The following is a 15,650-nucleotide window of genomic DNA, read 5'->3' as shown; positions in this document are numbered from 1 at the left end:
CATTAGTTAAATGTTAAAATATTCATCTTTACTAATTTTTATCTGCTTCTTTTAACATCTACTGATTATTAAAGCTCTCATTTTGAGACTTTATCTCTTTTCCTTATATATTTGCTCATATTTGCTTTATATGTTTTGAGGACATATTATGATCTGCATACACATTTAGAATTGCTTATCTTCCTGATGAACTGAACCTTGTGTTGCCATGAACCGACTGTCCTATTTTTTAATAATGCTTTTTGTTTTAAAGTTTTCACTGACTGCCCTGGCCGGTTTGGCTCAGCGGTTGGAGCGTCGGCCTGTGGATCAGAGAATCCGAGGTTTGGTTCCCACTAGGGGCATGTACCAAAAAAAAAAAAAGTTTTCACTGACTAATAGTATAGCCATACTGCTTCTTTAGGTTATTGATTGCTTGGTATATCTTTTTTTTATCCTTCTACTGATAACTTTTCTGTCTTAGTCTGTTTGGGCTGTTAAAACAAAACACCATAGACCTGGTGGCTTATAAATAACAGAAATATATTTTTCACAGCTCTGGAGGCTGGGAAGTCTACGATCATGGTACTGGCAGCTGAGATGTTTGGTGAGGCCCTGGTTCCCCAGAGCTGGCTGTCTTGTAACTAACCTCACATGGTGGAAGGGATGAGGGATCTCTGTGGGGTCTCTTCTATGACACTAATGATCTCCCAAAGGCCCCACACCCTAGTATCAGACCTTTCAACGTATGAATTTTAGGGGAAACAAACATTCAGATGATAGCACCTTTTATATGCTTATGTTTTATATGTTTCTCTCTCTCTTTTTTTTTATCCTTACCTGAGGACATTTTTTGTTCAGATAGAGTGGGAGCGAGAGAGAGGGAGGGAGGGAGGGAGAGAGAGAGAGAGAGAGAGAGAGAGAGAGAAAATTGACATGAAAGGGACACATGGAGTGGCTGCCTCTCGCAGGACCCAGGGCCGGGGACAAACTGCAGCCGAGGTATGTGCCCTTAGTGGGAACTGAATCGGGGTCTCTCTGGACTGCAGGCCGACAATCTAACTGCTGAGCCAAACCAGCCAGGGCTGTATGTTTCTTTTTTAAAATAGATGTGTTTAAGTTAAAAATATTTCTGTAGACTTTTGTTAGAGTTTTTCATTGTAGCATTTAGTCCATTTACATCCAATGTATTTATAGCTACCATTTTACTATATGCTTTTTATTTGTCCTACATGAGGTTTCCCTTTTCTTTTTTTCTTTCTTTCTCTCTCTTTCTTTCTTTCTTTCTTTCTTTCTTTCTTTCTTTCTTTCTTTCTTTCTTTCTTTCTTTCTTTCTTTCTTTCTTTCTTTCTTTCCCCTTCCTTCCTTCCTTCCTTCCTTCCTTCCTTCCTTCCTTCCTTCCTTCCTTCCTTCCTTCCTCCCTTCCTCCCTCTCCCTCCCTCCCTCCCTCCCTCCCTCCCCTCCCCTCCCCTCCCTTCCCCTCCATCCTCCCTCCCCTCCCCTCCCCTCCCCTCCCCTCCCCTCCCCTCCCCTCCCCTTCTTTCCATTCTCTTGTTCCTTCGTTTTCTCATTTGTTCTCTCTCTCATTCTCTCATTTTCTCTCTCTCTCTCCTCACCTGAGGACATTTTTCCATTTTTTGTTCAGATAGAGTGGGAGGGAGAGAGGAAGAGAGAGAGAGAGAGAAACATCGACATGAAAGGGACACATCGAGTGGTTGCCACCTACAGGACCCAACCAGGGCAGGGGACAAACTGCAACCGAGGTATGTGGCCTTTGCGGGAACCAAACCCAGGTCTCTGTGGACCATAGGCTGACGCTCTAACCACTGAGAAAACCGGCCAGGGCCCTTCCTTCCTTCCTTCCTTCCTTCCTTCCTTCCTTCCTTCCTTCCTTCCTTCCTTCCTTCCTTCCTCTCGTCTTCCTCTTTTGGATTTGCTTAATTATTTTATTTTTTCCTGTTAGTTTGGAAATCACATACTCTTTTACTGACCTTTTAATGATTATTCTATAGATTGCAATGTGTAGTGTGTATTTCTCTGGTCTCTCTGGCTAACTTCTTCATCAACTCTGTTTGTTTGCTGTGTGTGTGTTTTGTGCCTTTTCTTTTTCATACCAATCTGATGGACAGTGCACCAATCATGTCACCCCTCCAGTACTACCCACCCAAGAGATTGTATATGTGGCGGATTTTATTTTTTTTTATTTTTATTTTTTTATCCTCACCCGAGGACATTTTTCCATTTTTTACTCAGATAGAGTGGGAAGGAGAGAGAGGAAGAGAGAGAAACATCGATGTGAAAGGGACACATCGAGTGGCCGCCACCCACACGACCCAACCAGGGCTGGGGACAAACTGCAGCCAAGGTACATGCCCTTAGCGGGAACCGAACCCAGGTCTCTGTGGACCGCAGGCTGACGCTCTAACCGCTGAGCCAAACCGGCCAGGGCTGTGGCGGATTTTATTGAAGGACTCAGGCAGTAAAGGAGAATTACATCTTGAGGAAGCAAACAGCTAAAAGAGGAATTTTAGATACCTTTATTCTTGATAGTCCTTAATCATTTTAACCTCAGGAGAATTTTTTCTGATTGCCTGAACAATATTGTTTTTGTCTCATACCAAACACAGAAACTATGCCCAGAGAGCCTCATCTTTACTGTCAAACGTGCCATTTGTGAGTGTTCATAAACAAATGGTAAAAATCATTATTACTGAGTGCTTACTATGTGCAAATCAATCAGTCAGTCAATCAGATATTTATTGGTTTCATACTTTATGCTTGGTACATTCTAGACAATACAAAGGTAGCCTTCCCTCAGCTACCTCTAGTGCATCCCATGTATTGTCTAATTAATCTCACAGCAACTACATGAGATAGGTACAGTTACGTTCCCCTTTGTGCCAAGGAACTGAGGAAATGAAATGAGGCTTAGGGAGGTTAGGTCACTTACTGACATAATGCTCTTTCTGCAAGATATTTTGCCATCTTTTCTTCTCACTATATATTGGAATCAAATGTATATAAACCATCTAGTTTGTAAAATCAAAGTTGCTCAATGAATGTTAGTTCCATGTAAATTGAAACAACAACAACAATGAAAACAACACAACACGAAGCCTGGTAACCTCTTAATTCTAAGAGGTATTGGTTTTAACCAATTGTTTTTAGAACAAGGCACAAAATGAACAAGCAGATGAGTAAAAGTGCTTCATGGATGCATGAGTTCCACAAAGGTTCTTTGGTGTGGGGATGCTAACAAGAAAGGGGCCGAGCTCTTGGTCTGGAGAACTGCATGGCCCAGCCCGCCCCACCCTCTGATGGCGTGGAGCATGGACAGGACGTTTGGCACTAACCCGAGCTCCACTCGTGTTCTCTCATTTGATCCCTTGTGGAGCAGGTTGTTTTTCTTTTCAGATTGAATCCAAGGCCCAAGAGCGCCAATCACTTGTTCACTTTCCTCTCCCATAGACCCTATGGAGATGGTCCGATTGGTTGTTCCAAATGCTCACTCTCCCCTGCGCTTGTGGTCAGTGTGGAGGCTGGAGCTGGGCTGGTTTGAGGAGCTGCCCTGGCCACTGCCACATGAATGGGTATAGAGCCAGAGTATCTTTTTACTCTGACCCTAGCGCCCCAGGAATGGGCATGTCAGTGGACAGTCAACCTTTTACAGTTGTGTGGGGCCAGAACAAACCAGCTGTTTTGAGTGCATCCCTGGGCTCTCTAATGCAAGCAGAGCCGTTTATTACCTCGGGGACCAGGTCCATTTCTAGAATCACCCCGTTGTCATGGTAGCTTTGGCCTGGGAGATGAATTTCCTCATGGAAAACAGGCTGAGTCATGAGTCTGTTCCCACGGCCTCCTGGGCTTCCTCCCCTCAGAGCACTGCTTCTCCCGTGCTGCCATCATCAGTCTAACCTTTGCATCTTTCCTCACGCTGTGGGCTCCTTGCGGGCACAGACCAAGTCGTAGTCGTCCTGGTATGGGGCCTGGAAATGGGTAGGTAAATGTTTCTTGGATGGACTGAATGTTAGGTAAGCCCTGATCCTGTGTCCTGAAGATCCTTTACATTCCCAGTCTGGTCTCACCTGTCTCGACAGCCGTCCTTGATCACTCTGCCCCTCTGATCCTGGAGTCAGCACTGGCTGGGCCTCTGTCTCTCCAAGCCCAGGCTTTTCATAGTTCTGCTGTCTTAGCTTGTGAGAGTTTGTGAAGGCCTCTCTGGCCCCAGCCCAGCCCTGTGGCCCTTTCCAGTCTAACTCATTGCTTTTGAAACTCCAATTCTCTAAAGTCAGACTCGTCATAGCACTCTTCATCTTTCACCAGCCAGCTAGTAGACTGGCCACTCTTGGGCCAGTGTCTATCCTGGTTGGATTAGCTGGGACTGGGCTGGTGGCGTCATGTGGCCCACAGATGGCAGCCCAGGCAGCAGAAGGTCTGTGTTGGCAGAGTCCTGCAGAAGGGAGCTGGGAGGAGGCAGACTCAGTGGTCTGCGTCTCTAACCCACTGACAGCCTCAACACGTGGACGCAAGGCTGTTCATTTGACTGTCTTCCTTCACCTGCCTGAGCTCTGTGGAGTGGGGCCCACATCTCATTTACATCTGGTTGTTCCATTATTAGCACACGGCCTGACCCACAGTGGCAGCCAGTGAGTGACCTGAGAACCACAGCAGAGATGTTGATTCCTGTTGGGGTGGGCTGCAGGTTCGCCATGACCCAGATTGCCATGGGGCAGAAGAGTCTGCTTTTTGACCATGTCCACCTGAATGTAAGCAGAGTCCCAATTCTGATCCACTGGGCCTGGGAAGCTGTTGGATGTGGCAGGTGTTCAGGAAAATCTCACTGCTTGTGTGTTGTGCCAGTTCCCAACCTACACTGCATTCAGAGCTCCTCCCGGTTCCTCCCCTGCCCGGCACTGGGGAGCACGCAGGTAGACAGTGGAGCCGCCCACATTGCCCCCCCCACCACCCATGTGGGGCTCATACAGAGCACATGTGGTGGAAGCCTGGCTGTCTTCTCACAGACGCGCTCCCTGTGGCCCAGAGCGTTGCCCTGGAGCTTTATTCTGCCTGCCACCTGCAGGGAGAGGAAAGGAGCGTCTGCCCTGCACCTGGATGGGCGCTGCAGCAGGCGTTTTTGCTGTGTCCTCCTCATCACCCCCTCCCCAGCCAGCTCGTGGGAAGTTTTCCAGGAGTTCTTTTCAAGCACTTGCTGCTACCCTGGGCAGTTCCCTCGTGAGAGAATGTCCCCGACGTGGACCTGGGTGGATCTGAAGCAGGTGGCCCCCTTGGGGCTGAGGGTCTGTTGTAATCCTCTGCCGGGGGATTTGACTGGAGGGGGATGGCAGGGTGCAGTGAATGGGTCAGGACAGCTAGGGCTTGACCTGGGCTCTGGGTGACTAGAGCAAATCTCTCTTGGGGCCTCAGTTTCCTCACTTAAGATTCTCCATCCTGAGAACATGGAGATGTTTTAAGTCCTGTATGGCTCTGTCCCAAGGGGGAGTAAGGGGTGAACTGCCCTATGCTCTGGGCTCAGAGGTCAGTGTGTAGGGCTAGGAAATGGGGGTTCCTCCTGAGTTAACGGAGGGCCTATTTCTGAGTCCCTGCAGCCAAGCCATGTACTGGCCTCAGGGTAGGCATGGTCTGCTGTGAGAGTCCTGCTTGGAAGATGCAGGAGTGGCTGGACCCGGGGCAGATCAGGAGGCGCCCTGTGAGCACCCACTGTGGGAATGGCGCCTGCTGGGATTTCACAGACTCCAGGCGCTGCAGGTGAAATCTAGAAACAAAAGAGGATCCCAGTGACATTAATCAGACCAATGTACAAAAGTATTTATCATCAACATGCATCTATTGAGCTCCTCCTGTGTGCAGCAGGTGGTGGTGAGGGTATAGATACAAAAGCTATGAACTGTATCAGGTAGTCGGTGGGGGAAAGAGGTGCAGAAGATTCAAAGCCAAGGTGAGGGCGTGGGTGGAAGGGGGAGATAACCATGTTGGCGTTCCTCTGAAGCTGATTTCCATGGGGGCATTTGGGAGGGGTGGAAAGCTAGAATGTGCAAGGTCAAGAGGGTGCTTGCCGTGACCCAAGGATCAGGTGAGGAGAGTTGGGCTAGACCGGCAACAGTGGAGAGAGGAAGGTGAGAGGGAGACAAGGAATCTGAGAATAGGAAACCAGTCATGGTCGCTTGAGCAGAGAGCAGCAAGGTGAGGACAACCAGAAAGAAAATTCCCACATGTTGTGTCTGGGTGTTGGGAGAGGGGCAGAGCTGACAGGACCGGGTGGGCTGGCCCTCAAGTGAGAGGGTGGGAAGGAGGTGCTGAGAGTGCTTGCTCATGGGCCAGAGGGTATCTGGTTCACATCAGTGCCGCCCATGGGGCCTGAGTGAGTGAATGCAGAGCCCCCAAGGATGGGGAGGCAGCATGGCAGAGTGGGGCTTTGGCCCATCCTCACCATGCCCCTGTTAGCTGTGTGATCTCAGGAACAATCCCTAACCTTTCTGAGCCTGACTAAAACATCAGCTCCCTCCACTGACCTTGAGATGGTAATTACAGCTGCTGCAGTCCAGTTTACCGAAAGAGGGCAGATAAAAAGGAGCCACAGATGAATGGATAAGAAATCATGGTATAAATACAACGGAATATTACTCAGTCTTAGGAAAAAGGAGACCTTGCTATTTGCAACAACATGGATGAACCTAAGTGAAACAAGCCAGTCACAGAAAGAAAAATATTGCATGATCTCACTACTATGTGGTCTAAAAACATCAAATTCATAGAAGCAGAGAGCAGAGCAGTGGTTATCAGGGCAGGCAGGTAGAGGAAACAGGAAGGTACTGGTCAAGGGTACAAAGTGGCAGTTGTGTAGGATAAATCCAGAGATCTAAGGTACAGCATGATGACTATAGTTAATAATACGTAATTGAAGCTGGAAATTCGCTAACAGAATAGCCTTCAGGTGCTCTCACTATGTACACACACACAAAGATAATGATGTGAGATGAGTTATTAATTAGCTTGACTACAGGAATCATTTCACTGTAAACATGTATATCAGATCATCATGTTGTGCACCTTAAGAATATAATTATTAGTTAAAAAAGAAAAGACAAAAGAAAGGAGCCGTGGCCAGACTGGAACCCGATTGAGCAGTTCCGTTTTACAGGCTACAGAACTGAGGCCTCTGAAAAGCCTCCCTTACTGAGCTGGCCCACTGGGGTCTGCATGGCCCCTGCTTGTGGATCTTCGTGTCATGTGGTTGGCAGTGCCCGGTGGCCTTGTGGTGGCTGCTCCCACCCCTTATCATCTGTTGACATACAAATGTTCTGGTAAGGAAAATATTTTCATTCTTTATAGCAGCATTCTTGGGACTGCTTAATCATATTTTTCTTTGTCTTTGAAAACAAGCTCCTGTGTGGTTTTCTATCTTCTTGTTGCTCTTCTGAGGACATTCTAGAACTGAGCTTCACTATTTGGTACTTCAGGCCTTTGCATTGTGTCACTGCTCTCTGGCTACTCTAGGGGACTGAGGGTGGTCTGGTGTTGAGCCCTTCCAAGTGTCTTGTACTACACTTGACACTACATATGTGGATCTCTTATCAACCTCACTTATCAGAGAGGTTAAGTATCCTGCCCAAGGTCACAGAGCCTTAAGTGGAAAATAAAGCCAGGACTTGAAATGGGATTCAAGCCAATTTGATTTCCAAGTTAGGGATTATTCTGTTAATAAATCTGCTCTGTTGGCACCCTGGTCCAGTCTCTGGCACCAACCTGCTGTGGTGACTTCATGCAAGTTTTGGAAGTCTCTATGTTCTCATCACATCCTCTGGGTGTGACAGTCTATCGTGAAAACAGGGGAATGAGGTTGATAGTGATTGTCGATTGAATGTATGAGCCATGAGTCAGTCCTTTGGGCAGATGGTTTTTGGGGGCCTACCATGTACCTCCTGAAGCCATAGTCTCCCCACCCAGACTAGAGCATTACACCTCCCAGTGGTGGTGTCCTCACCAACTTGGACACACATGGGCGTAACAACAATGTGCTGGATATTAGACCTCAATCCCATATGCTGGAGCCAAGCTGGGACTGAAGGAAGAACCCATCGAAGTGCTTTCTGGAAGCTTAGCAATTATGTGGGTGGGTGGGGTGGGGGAAGATTGTTCATAGTAAGGAAGAGGAGGAGCTCGTCCTGAGTGAAGGCTGGCGGGGTGGAGGTTTCATCCTCCCGAGTCCTCTGAGGGGGGCACTTTTACTGCCCCATTGTACAGATGAGGAAACAGAGCTGAGGTGACAAGAGCAGCGAGCTAGCAGGCGTGGAGGCTAAACACAGGTCTGCACACTGCCAGAGTCTGATCTTTCTCCCCTCCTCCTGTGGGCCCCCATTTGTTCTCTGTCAGCGTCTGAGAAATGGGGGTAGTGGCTACTCTGATGGACTAAGGGGACCCGGCTTCTGGTCCATGACCACATTCATGAAGGGAGGGAGGAGGTGAGATCACAGGTTCACAGGGTGAAAGAGGCAAGTCCAGGGGCCACTGAAGCCTTTTCGATCCCTTGAACATCTTCTTCTGCCCAGTTCTGCTCAGTTGATTCTACCCACTCCCCAGTGGGCTTGAGATCAGAGAGGAACACACTTTTCAGAGCTGTGTGGAGGAATCCAGGCTTGGGAGCCTACCCCAGAGCAGCCCACCCTCACTCTGTGGCCCTGAGCGAAGCCCTTCCCTGTCTGGCCTTGGTCTCCCACAGTGAAGTGTGGGTCTGGCTCTCCAGCTGCCCAACCCTGTCCCCGGGCTGATTTCACTGAGCTCCAGCTTCTCGAGCATCCCACCTGCTGCCTCTGCATCCTGACAAGCCCCGCTGGGACCCCAGGTCTGGCCTTTCTCTCTGTTCTCCACCACCTGTTCCCGTGGAGACAGGGAAGGACAGTAGAGAGTTACCCTACCTTGCTGCTGCCCTGCCTGCTAGAGCCCCATCCGTGTGGCTCATCGTGTGTGTGTGTGTGTTGGGGGGTGTATTCCGTGAAGGGAATGGAAGGGAAAGGGCTGCTATTTATTACACAGAGTTTCTCTAGGTTACCTTCTCTCTCTGACCAGTGAATCCCCAGGTCCTGTCCTCTACTTTGGAGTCCCCCGCAGGTTCTCTGGTTTGAACATGGCTCATGACCAGCACTGCCACCGGCTCAAGCTGAGCAGAGTTGGTGAAAAGTGTGGGACTTCTCTACTATCTCCAGCCCTGCCCCTATTTTCAAGGTCCTTTGTTTGTGAAGCAAGGCCTGGGGCCTTGACTGGTCAGATTAACCGGAGGTGGTGGCTCCCTCCTGCTCCCTCTGGTGAAAGCCAAGCATACTTTCCTTCAGTCTCAGGAGCTATGCTATAGCCTATAATTACTGACATGAAACTGCCCACATGGGCAGTCTGGACAGGGCCTGTTTATGGGGGACGTCCCGAGCTGGGGATGGCTTGGGAGTCAGTGGTCCTATATTTGGATCCAGGTCCTGCCTCCTGATTAGCTGTATGTCCTTTGGCAGGTTTCTTGGCCTCTTTGGCCCCAGCTGTCTCCTCTGTAAAATGGGATAACACTGCTTACCTTTCAGAGGAGCTAAACTTGAAGATGAGAAGGAATTGGCCAGTCAGGGAAGGCTTGGGGGTCTTTTGGGCTCTGTGACGTTCCTTCGTGGACCCAGGCCTTAGCTGGTGCCCTGGGTCCTGCCCACACAGTGCCCCTGCCCTCAGGGAGCCCTCACAGTTTACACCTTGGTCCAAGTCTGCAAGGCTGTGGGGGTTAATGTCCAAATTCCTGGTGCTGCGGGTGACTGTTACTCAGTGACAGTGCACCAGGCCTCCCTGAGTGTCCGGGCTACACATTCCTCCGTAGCCTGCTCACGACCTGGCCCAGCGGATGTTCCTGATGCTTCAGAGGAGGAATGAATCATCTCTACTCACCCAGGGACTTTTTAAACACTTGTTTGCCTGACATTGGATGCCTGGCTTTGATTGTTGTCCTCTATACCCAGATTCCATTCAGAAATTAAACTCCTCATTCAAGCCAAAATGGAGATATTTTAGACAACAGACTCAATACTTGAAAATGTGTCTTCTTCATAGCCATTTTAGCCAGGGGTCTGGAGGCTGAGATGTTTCTCCCAGAGTGAGGCTGCCTACCACGGCCTAAGGCCACATTTCCTCCTCCAGGAGGTCTTCCAGGATCCTCCCTATTCTTATTTATGCTGCCTGTAAGCTACTTTCTAAAAGTATTACTCCGATGTTTGCCACCTGCCCTCCTCAAGCCGTTGTCAGTCCTTACAGTCTGAGTGGATAAGCTTGGTATTTGAAGCCAGGTCTGGGTTCAATTTTGTTTTGACCACTCACTAGTCTTGGAAGTGGTAGAACTGGGTGACTCAACTGGAACACCTTCAAGTGTAAATGGGGCAGGGACAGCAGGTAGAACCACACTGTCATGGGCAGTGGGACTCTGTTCACCCTTTATCATACACAAAGGGCAGCAAGCTTTCCAAGGTAGATTTTGTTGGGGGCCGGAGCTTCTCTGTTCTAGTCTAGCCCAGGACCACTCCCCAATTCTCTGTGCTGGTCACTGGGGCTCTGAGCTGAGTGACACCGGGCCCCAGCCCTCCTCTTCATTCAGTGGGATCATGCCTGTCTGAGCAGAGAGGGAGAAGGTGGAGTTGCTGAGCTGAGCAGGCCCCACTTGGACCCAGCATGTGAGGCGGCGTTCACATGAACGCCCAGGTGCTTCTTCCTGCTGATAGGAGAGGAGATAGGAGAGAGGGAGCAGGACAGGAGCCGAGTTCACAGGTGTGCCGCTTGAGGCTGGTTAAGGGAGACTCCGACGCTGCACAGAAAGCCTTGGAGGCCTGGCAAAGCCCAGAGGCTGCTGTCCCTGCTGTGGGCACGTCAGATAAAAGCCTGTGATTGTTTTCACTTCCAGAGGTCAGCTGAAAGCCAGGCTGGAACAGGTCCCTGACTCAGGGGAGGGGTCCAAAGCTGTCCTGCCCCCACCCTCTAATGCAGTGAGGCTCCCTTCGTATCCCGTCCTAGAGTGATATTCCCAAGGCCGAGGACAGGCAGTGGGCTGGGCCTCAGTCTACATTTCAATGTGCCCAGCATCTGGGGGCTGTGCCCAAGGCCCAGAGCTCACTCTGACCCCCATGACCAAAGGCAGGGCAGACTGAGCCTGTTTTGAGGGAGTTATCAAAAGTTTAAGCTGCCACCCAAGATTGTGGGGCCAGAATGGGGGCAGGGCAAAGAACCAGCTGACTTCTCTCAAGTCTTTGGTCACTGTAGCACCAAGGTCACTTCCTCCCCACCAGCCCAGTGGTGAGCAGGGACCAGACCCAGGACTGGGTGTAGGTGTGCAGGAAGCCCCAACGTCAGAGGGGCATAGGCAGAGATGTCGTCTGCGGTTGTCCTCAAGCAGGGGCAAGGTGCCCCATGCAACATCAGGCCCCAAAGCCTGGAGGTGCCAGATTGTTTTTATTGTACTTGCCATTTGTCACTCAACCAGTTGGCTGGTGGGGTAGCTAGCAAACACGATCCCTAGCCGGTACACCGAGGAGTGAGCCCGTCCTTTCTCAGTGCTTTAAAGGGTGATTTGTCCTCCAGGCCCTGTGTTGGCATTATCCCCAGTGTGGTGACAGTGGTATCAAGCTGTCCAGCTGCTGTGCCCTCGAGATGGTGGTCAGATCACAAGGACAGAGAGCAGCCTTGGGGAGTGATGCTCTGGTTTTCAGATTTCAGGGTTTCTTGGTACAATTCAAGGAAATTAGATTATCCTATATAGGACAAATCTATGCATATTCTCATGATTCTTATATTTTTTTCTGGCATTTATCAGCTGCCTCTTATTCATTGCCTTGATTTCTTTCCAAAAGACAACTACGTTCATTCCAGAATTCTAAGTTGGGTCCAAAATGTCAAAAGCTTGGGGTCTGCCATGTGCCAAGCCATATGCCTGCATCTTTGATCATTCAACAGGCTATCCTTATGATGTCCAGCAGGGGTACAGCCAGAATGCAAAGCTCCTGAGCCCCTCATGTCAGAGTGTGTGTGATATGTGTTCACCAGAGGGGTACTCTGTGGAAAGCTGTTCTTAGCAGGGCTGCCAGAAGCATTTTCTAGGATAAGTACTTTGGGGCCACCTAGAGCTCAGACCATTTGTGCCCTGCTCTCTAATACCCCTTCTCTCATGAGAATGGTCCTCTTTACAACTTGCCCCAGGTGTCTCGATGTGCCACGACAGCCAGGAATCTGGTCTGGTCCATCTGGAGAACACCTTCTGTCAGGCCTCACTTTATAGTAGTAGATAGTGATGATGGACATACCCATTTGTCCAGAGTGGTGATTTTGTTCTGTCTGTCTGCTGCTGGGCCTTCAGGAATCCCAGAGTATTCTTTCAACACTCACACACCCCCGACTACTTAGGAGACCAGTATGGACTGCTTTTGGAAAAAGGGGAGAAGAGCACATTCCAGAGGACACATGCCACTCTTGATATCAAAGTCTCTCTAGTGGGAGGTTACCTTGGTTAGATTTCAGTTGCAGAGTTGAAGACATTTCACTCTGCAATGTTGTTTAAAAGCTTCAAAAAATCCTCCTGTGGTATGTTTCTAATTTAGATTGAAAAAATATTTCTATTGTGGCATATATAGAGTAACCTAAAACCCAATAAAAGCTCTGAATTAGGGCTGGACAGAATGGTTTGAATTAAACTCAGGTAGAGGCAAGGACACTATATCTGTCAGCTGGGGCTGCTGGCTCTTGGGCCAAAAGGCAGGTTCAACCTGGGAGACTGGACCTTCTGCCAGACTTTGCTGCTGTTGGCCACTAGCCCAGAGGGCTCTGATACTATTGTCACCTGCCCCCAGCCCAGGAAGGGCCTAAGGATTGCTTTTCATGTCATTTTGGTTGCTTTGCAGGTTTCTCACTGGGGCTTCGTGTATTTGATTTGTTGGTTATTTATTTGTTTCTTTTCTGGCGGTACCTGCTGGCCTTTGACTAACACCTCCCTTTGAGAAGCTGCTTGTGGCTTGGTTCTCTACCCATATAGTGACTGTGTTTTTCTGAGCTGAGGCTAGACTTCCCTACCTGAGTGTCCAGGGTTCCATTCAGAGTCTGGAAAGCAGCACGTGCTAAGTGAGTGCATAGTAAATTAATAACCGAATGAACCAGCGAGTGAGAAACACGATTATTTGTGGTTGTAAACAATACTGTGTGAAACATTTTTACATCTCTATATTATACATATATAGGATGTGCTTGCATAACTTGGTATCGTTTAAAGTCATTTCATTATAACATTGATGAGATGCTCTTATTAATATTGATTGGCCTATGGTAAAACTGGGTTCATTATACATTGTTTCACTGCAGCTCCAAGAACCTATCTAGGACCTTAAGTGAAGACTTAATATATATATATGTGTGTGTGTGTGTGTCTCTCTCTCTGAGACACACACATATACACACACACATATACACATACACATACACACACAAATACATATGGATATACATACATACATAAGATATATATACCATATTCCTTTTGCTCCCATTTTCTTCTCACATCACACATTTCTGTTGCTCTGCTTACGCCACATGACCCAACCCTAACCACCCTCTCCATCCCAACCCCCTGGGGCCAACTCACAGATGATTGGATAGGAAGGTCATCTGACTCCAGAGTATCCAAATCATAGGCTAGATTAAACCAATCAGATTCTCTCTGGAGGTTTAAAATAAGACACAGAGAAAGGTGCTGAGTGCTTAAGTTGGCAGGACACTAGCAAGAGCTGAGGCTAGATTCTGGTTGGCCATAATGTGGCTACGTGTAAGCAGGTGAGTGAGCAGGAGACATTGAGGGAGAGAGAGAGAGATGTTTAAATGACAAATGTCATGTCATAATGAAAAAAGTAGTGTTCTTTCTGAGAAGAATAATGCATTAGAGCACTAACTGGCTGACTCCCATCGCCCCAGCGAATGGGCAGATGTTACTTTAGTTCCTGTGACACCCTCAGGTGCCATGAGATCTCCCTGTATCCTTCCAAAATACCAAAACAAAACAGTCCTTCCTTTTTGTGCCACTTTCTGACTATAAAGACTTCTACTGTGTAGCTTCCCAGTGGGCTGGGTGATGCTGGAAGTTCTGACCTTCTCATTGGGCCAGAGGTGGTTCAGTATGAATCGTGGGAGGGAGAAATTGGGGTTATTTGAATTGTAAAACCCCATCCTCCCCCAGCCCCTGCCCAAACCAGAGATCATTAAACTACAACACATTGTCCTATATAGTCTAAAACAGCGGTTCTCAACCTGTGGGTTGCGACCCCTTTGGGGGTCGAATGACCCTTTCACAGGGTCGCCTAAGACATAACAATAGCAAAATTATAGTTATGAAGTAGCAACGAAAATAATTTTATGGTTGGGGGTCACCACAACATGAGGAACTGTATTAAATGATCGTGGCTTTAGGAAGGTTGAGAACCATTGTAAAGAAGACAAGGAGTGGTTGTCTTGGCCATAGCCCATGTTATATTTAATTATTTATTATTATTTAAAAAATTTTCTCTCTTTTTTGATTTTAGAGGGGAAGGGAGAGGGAGAGAGAGACGGAAACATCAATGAGAAAGAACATTGATTGTCCATCTCCTACATGCCCCCACTGAGAATCGGGCCCACAACCTGGGCATGTGCCCTGGCTGGGAGTCAAACCAGCAACCTCCTGGTGCATGGGTTGATGCTCAACCCCTGAGCCACACCGGCGGGGCTATATTTAATTATTTAAAATGATGGTGTTTTACCCACCACTGAAGAGGGATGGGGCAGAGTCCCTAGTGGGGAGGTGGTCCAGGTGTTCTCAGCCTCCACAGGAATGAATCCTGCCCTGGGCCTAGCAGATAGCCTTTCCAACCACTTTGATCCATCCAACACCTTCCTGGGTGCTGCTGGGCTCGTTGAGACATCACGGACACAGCAGCCCTGTCAGGAAGGTATTATTATTCTCCCATTATATAGAAGAGTAGATTGAGTTTCAGAAGCAGGAAACGGGAATAGTTGAGGTAGAATCTGGCTGGAGCCTTGCCCACATTTGTGTGTCTGAGTGCTGGGGTGGAAGGGCCTGAGAAATCGGTGCCCTTAACCCCTGCACAGCACCATTTCTCAGGAGCACAGATATTTCTTGGCCTGGGTGAATGCAACATGTTCTTCTCTGCTCCCTGTAGAACTGGCCCCGCATGAGTCTCCTGTAGTTCACTTGCAGAGCCTGTCATCTCTGTTGGGTGCAGGGCTTGACAGCACTGTGGGCATTTGAGTGCATAGGTGATAGGGGGTGGCAGCAGGGATCACTTAGCACGCTGTGAAGGTAGGAATTGAGTGGGGTGGTGAGAGATCCCAAGATGGACAATCTCATTGCTTCTTTTGTATCCTTCTCCTAAGACACAGGCATGGTTTTCATGGCCCTGAATCTAGAGACCATCTCTCTGGGGCTCAGCAGGGAAACCTCTGAGGGCAAGACAGCCCCAGCCCCCACTAGATGGCACTGTTGCAGGTAGTTTTCATCCAGAAGCCCTTCTTAGGGTGTGTGTGTGAGGGTGTGCATGCATGAATATCTGAGCTGGTTGGGAAATGTGTGTGTGTGTGTGTGTGTGTGTGTGTGTGTGTGTGTGTGT

This window comes from Molossus molossus, unplaced genomic scaffold (genome assembly GCF_014108415.1).
Source record: "Molossus molossus isolate mMolMol1 unplaced genomic scaffold, mMolMol1.p scaffold_m16_p_18, whole genome shotgun sequence".
NCBI lineage: Eukaryota > Metazoa > Chordata > Mammalia > Chiroptera > Molossidae > Molossus > Molossus molossus.
Note: the sequence above shows the minus strand (reverse complement) of the source record.